Raw genomic sequence first — 6,139 nt, forward strand, 5'->3', positions numbered from 1 at the left:
TAACCTATGTTCGGGCCTCTTCCGCCTCGGGAAGAGGCCAAATAAGATGGGAAAGCTTCAGCGGGGAATCAGACTTTGGTTATCTGGGGAGAACACCGCACAGACTTTATACTAAGCGCCGTATAACAGACTAAAAAAACTCTAAACTAATGCTAAGTCGGCTACTAACGATTACTATAGTCCCTGCCGGATGCCAGATGGCAGGGACTAATAATAACGCGAGCTCGGAGGTTCAAATGCCTATAACGGATCAATTTGATCGTCTTCCTAATTTGTTAGTTATGGTGATCTTTTACAAGTTAATCGACATCAAAGCCCTAGGGCGATGCTTGGATATTTCGAAAAACTTTAACGGTTTGGTGTCGCAGGTGGAGGATGTCGTGGTGAAGGTGGATTGCGTGATCTCTGGTGAGGAGAGCGGGAGTTTGAGCGATAGGAGCAGGGGCTTTATAGGTCTTTTTGGTAAACTTGTGATCAGTAATATAGTTAAGCCCCTTACAGGCATTGCAACAGATCCTCGAGATGAAGAAGGTTGTTCTTGCCGAGGTTTCACATCATTCCCCTGGCGAGGTGCTGAAAAACTTCAAGGAGATTCAAAATCTTCGCACTGAGCTTCCCGGTGGAGAGCTTGGCATTGAGGATGGTGTGTTGTTGAGGTGGAGAGCCAAATCTAGTAGTACACTTGAGATATGCGTGATATTGGGATCCACATCGTATTTCTATGAGAATAATTTGAGGAAAAATCCTCGTTCTGCTATTCAAACAATGGATGAATCTAATGAGAGTTTGGATGATAATGGCAGTATACCAGAATCGTTGTACACAGATGGCGGGTTGAAGCTGAGAGTATTTTGGACCATAAGCTCGTGAATTGCAGCTTATCCAAGGCATTATTTGTTACAACATATAATTTCTGATCATCCAATGCTTCAGAACCTCATTCTCACCGATGCACATGGATAGGGGATGCTCCGTATGGGGAAAGAACAATTGCGGGAGTTCAGGGACAAGCCACTAGCAGCCTCGGCTTCTGCGAATCGGACTCAAGTTCCAGCCTTGAATATGAATCTCTGGTATGCCCCATATCTTGAGCTTCCAAAAGGTGGTGAAATGGAGGGAGCAACCCATGTTTCCATTAGGCCTAGCGATCGACGATTAAGAACGATGTAGTTAGAAGTCAAAAAGTATAAAATACCATATTTGATGGATTCTTTTTTCATTTAAACTCCTTCAAATGTTCTTACACACTTCAAGCTTTGGAAATATTGAAATGGCTAATCATTTATCCAATTTACTTTCCTTTCTTTTGGTGTAATATAAGTTCTTTTGTTTTAATTTTATAATACTCTATCCTAGGCAGAGAAATATCGTATTGTAAATTTGTTCCCTAGCACTTGATTTCATCCTTGCTCTCGCCAATAATATCATTTTTAAGATCCCACCAAGAAACTTGGTCTGATTGTGGTCGTTGGTATGAGGTTAGTGTTGAAAATGTAATTTCAACGGCACATCAGTGGACCCATGCAGCAGCATTAAGGAAATAAACGTACAGCAGTTAATGCACCCAAAACCGCTCAGCAAAACCACCAGAGCATATCGGACCGCCTTCGATCATAAAGTAGTTTCCGTATAATCGAGCCCGATACAATTATACTCAGCCACGTGGTCCTGTATATAAATCAGCAGGACTGACATTTCGGAGCCTAAAGTTCAGCGTGAAGTGGGCTCCCGATATTCATTCCATCCGTCCGATCGCCTGCGTTGTTTTCCGTCATTGATTGATTCAACCTGCATACGAGCCAACATTAAATTATGCGTGGAGTAAAATTCAAGTTTCATTGACCGCAATTTTTATTAATTCATTTAATAAATCCTCATAAGTGTAGGTAGAGTATTTAAGTTTTATATACGGCATATATTAATATACATCAAAACGTGTTATAGTTTTTTTTGTTGGGGCGTTGACCATTGTAAAAGAAATGAAGCAGCAGAACACACACGCGGGTGAATAAAAAAAAGGAATGAAGACTTGTGAACGATGTGGGGAGCATAACGCACAACAGTGCAAAATATATGAATAACCAGGAGTTGAAAGGTATTTTTGTGTGTTGCTCAAACGAATGGAAGAACGCACAGTGATATGAATGACTGTGAATTTTTATTTTTGAAAATGAAATGCAATATAAAATTTTTACAGCATATGTAAAAATTGTTTTACAGCAGTATGTGTAAAATAGTTTTACACCAGTAAATGTAAAAGGGGTTTTACAACAGTAAATGTAAATGGGTTTTTACACACCAGCAGTGTAAATTCTCAGGTGGAGACAGAGTTTTGTTGAATGTATTTTTGGTGAATCCCTCTCAGTAAAAGAGGATGAATGTTGTATCAGGCATTATATTTTAATGAATAGAAATCATTTTATGGTGGTGTAATACTCTGTTCCCAGAAATTATTTTTGGGCTTCCCTGTGCAAAAGGATCCTGTGGAGAGAAATAGAGCATTGTCTCTGTGTGTGTGTTTTGTTTGTTTGTTTTTGGGATTTTACCAGAAAAATCCTCAAACAGTGGTATCAGAGCAGGCTTAGGCTCTTTGAAGGTGTTCAAGAAGCTGAAGGGAGGAGTCTTTTGTTGCAGCAGTAAATCTTCTCCAGCAAAGTGAAGTCTCAGGCAAAAGATTCAGGTATTCCTCAAAGTTTTCTTTTTGTTATTGTTGAAACAGTCAGTGTTTTAAAATACACAGTCAAAAAATTGAAGCATAGTTGAGGATGCAAGGAATGGCTAGCACCAGCACTAGCATGGGTATGTTTAACACCCAGTTCCCACAGTTTAATGGGAAGAACTATGACTACTGGTCAATAACCATGAGAGCTTTATTTATCTCTCAAGATTTATGGGAACTTGTTGAATATGGGTTTGAAGAACCAGCAGATGAAAATCAATTTAACAACTTAACTCAGGCAGAGAGAGATCTGCTGAAGAGCAATAGGAAGAAGGATGCAAAAGCCATTGTATTGTTGTATCAAGCAGTGGACCAGAGTGTGTTTCCAAGGATAGCAGCAGCTAAGACATCCAATGAAGCATGGAAAACCCTCAAAACAGCCTATCAAGGCATGGAGAAAGTGAAGACAACAAAACTACAATTGCTGAGGAGAGATTTTGAGAATCTGAGCATGAAGGAGTCAGACACCATTGACTCATTTTTCACACATGTAATTGGTCTGGTCACACAGATAAGGACTCATGGAGAAACCCTTGAAGAAAGGAGGATTGTGGAGAAACTGTTGAGGGTCCTACCCTCAAAGTTTGATGTGATTGTCACCACCATAGAAGAGACAAAGGATCTCTCAAACTTTTCAGTTGATGAGCTTCATGCATCACTGATAACACATGAGCAGAGGTTGAGTAGAAATGAAAACTCATCTCTAGAGCAAGCCTTTAAGACCCAGATGTCTTTTGGAAGAGGAAGGGGTCAAGGCAGAGGAAACAAGAGAGGAAGAGGCAGAAGCCGGAACAAAGGTGGAAGGAACAGTCCAACAAATGCTCAAGGAAGAGGCAGCAATCCAAATCAGAACGAAGGCCAAGGTAGTAGCCAACAAAGAGGACAACATCATGCTCAAGGACAAAGGTATGAAAAATCCAATGTCCAATGCTATTATTGTAAAAAACATGGGCATTATGCCAGTGAATGTAGGAAGAAGCAGCATGATATGAGTAATAGACCAAACACAAATGTCACTAGAGAAAACATCAACCAAGATAATGTGTTGTTAGCTTGTAACATGGCTGAAACAAAAAGTGAGGACACATGGTTTTTAGACTCAGGTTGCAGCAACCATATGACAGGAAATATAGCTCTCTTTTCTGCCTTAGATAAAAATATGAAATCAGAAGTCACACTAAGAACTGATAGCAAAACCTCTGTTATGGGAAAAGGAGAGGTAAAAATATTTACAAAGCAAGGACAAAGGAAAACCATAGTAGATGTCTACTATGTCCCTGGAATGAGATGTAACCTCTTGAGTATTGGATAGCTTGTTCAAAAAGGTTACAATGTCTTCTTTGAAAATGATGTATGCACCATCATGGATATAGCACCTAGCAAACGATGCATTGCTGAAGTGAAGATGACAAGGAACAGGATGTTCCCTCTTAGAATAAGGGCAGATTTGAAAAACAAAGGAGAAATTGCAGCAGTCACCCAAGAGGCTTTCCAAAGTGTGCCAAAGGATGAAAATTGGTTGTGGCACTTCAGATTTGGACATCTCAATTTTGGAGATCTAAACTTGTTAAGCAGAAAAGGAATGGTAAGAGGATTACCATTGATAGAGAAACCGGACAGCCTTTGTGAAGGTTGCATATTGGGGAAACAACATAGAGAAAGTTTTCCATCAGGGAAAATCATAAGGGCAAAGGCACCCTTAGAGATCATCCACTCAGATTTATGTGGACCGATGCAAGCTCCATCATTAGTAGGCAACCAATATTTCCTAACATTTATTGATGACTTTACAAGAAAAACTTGGGTATATTTTCTTAAAAACAAAAGTGAAGTGTTTGAAAAATTCCGAAATTTCAAAGCACTTGTGGAGAACCAAAGCGGGCTGCATATAAAAGTTTTGAGAACTGACAGAGGAGGTGAGTATATCTCCAAGGAATTCCTACGATTTTGTAGAGAAAATGGAATTCACAAATAGTTTACAGCTAGGTACACCCCACAGCAAAATGGAGTTGCTGAAAGGAAGAATAGGACCATCATGGATATGGCGAGGAGCATGCTGAAGGCAAAGCATTTGCTAAATGATTATTGGGCTGAAGCTGTAAATTGTGTAGTGTATATTTTGAACAGGTGTCCTACAAAAGCAGTGTTGAACAAAGTGCCGGAAGAAGCATGGAGTGGGAGAAAGCAAGGTGTCACCCACTTGAAATTTTTTGGATGTGTGGCCTATGCACACATACCAGATCAGCTAAGGAGGAAGTTGGACAGCAAAGGGGAGAAATGTCTTTTCATTGGATATAGTGAGGAATCCAAAGCTTACAGGTTGTATATCCCATCTACCAAGAAGTTTTTTGTCAGCAGAGGTGTTCAATTCATTGAGGAGGAAGCTTGGGATGGAAGCATAGAGAAAACAGTGAATGTTAAAAACTGTTTGTCTCATGATGAAGATGATGAGGAAGTGGCTGAAATGCATCCCCAAACAGCAGCACCAACACAAGGACAGCAAGGGACACCATTGAGGATAAATGAAAGTGTTTCTTCAAGCACACCACAAGGAGGAAATTCAAGTGCATCTTCAAACACTTGCACACCAAATGAAAGAGGTAAGAAATTTAGAAATTTGAGTGACATTTATGATGAAGAAATGAATTCCTTTTTTTCTTTATATTGTCATGTTGACGATCCTATTCATTTCGAAGATGCAATTAAAGATAAGAAATGGATAGAAGCTATGGATGAGGAGATGAATGCCATAGAGAGAAACAAAACATGGGATTTGGTTGAGCTACCAAAAGGCAAAGAATTCATTGGAGTGAAATGGGTTTACAAGACCAAGAACAATGCTAAAGGAAAGATAGAAAGGCACAAGGCAAGGCTGGTTGTCAAAGGGTACAAGCAGCAATATGGGAGAGATTATGAAGAGACTTTCACACCGGTTGCAAGAATGGAAACCGTGAGAGCAGTGTTGTCCATAGCAACACAAAACAAATGGAAAGTTTACCAAATGGATGTGAAGTCAACATTCCTAAATGGAGTGTTAATGGAAGAGGTTTACATTGAACAACCTCTAGGCTATGAGAAGAAAGGTGAAGAGCACAAAGTGTGCAAATTGAAGAAATCTCTTTATGGGCTGAAGCAAGCGCCAAGAGCATGGTACAGCAGGATAGATTCCTATCTATTGGATAATGAATTTGACAAGTGTGAAGGAGAACCCACCGTCTACATCAAAGAAAAAGATGGTAAAATTTTAATTGTTGTCTTATATGTTGATGATGTTATTTTCACAGGTAATGATGATCAGCTTATTGAGAATTTTAAATCAGTCATGAAAGAGGAATTTGAAATGACTGACATGGGTTTCTTGAGATACTTCTTAGGCATAGAAGTAGATCAAAATGAAAAAGGAATTTTTATCTCACAAGC

General features: G+C 39.5%; 1 pseudogene; it reads left to right on the plus strand.

The window, feature by feature from the left end:
• Positions 1-215: 215 nt before the first annotated feature.
• On the plus strand, positions 216-1,170 carry LOC149217907 (F-box protein At5g46170 pseudogene; annotated as a pseudogene).
• Positions 1,171-6,139: the final 4,969 nt, after the last annotated feature.

The sequence above is a fragment of the Pinus tabuliformis genome, chromosome 1_1 (assembly GCF_031772625.1).
Source record: "Pinus tabuliformis cultivar Carrire ecotype Pingquan chromosome 1_1, CPIR1, whole genome shotgun sequence".
Classification (NCBI taxonomy): Eukaryota; Viridiplantae; Streptophyta; class Pinopsida; order Pinales; family Pinaceae; genus Pinus; species Pinus tabuliformis.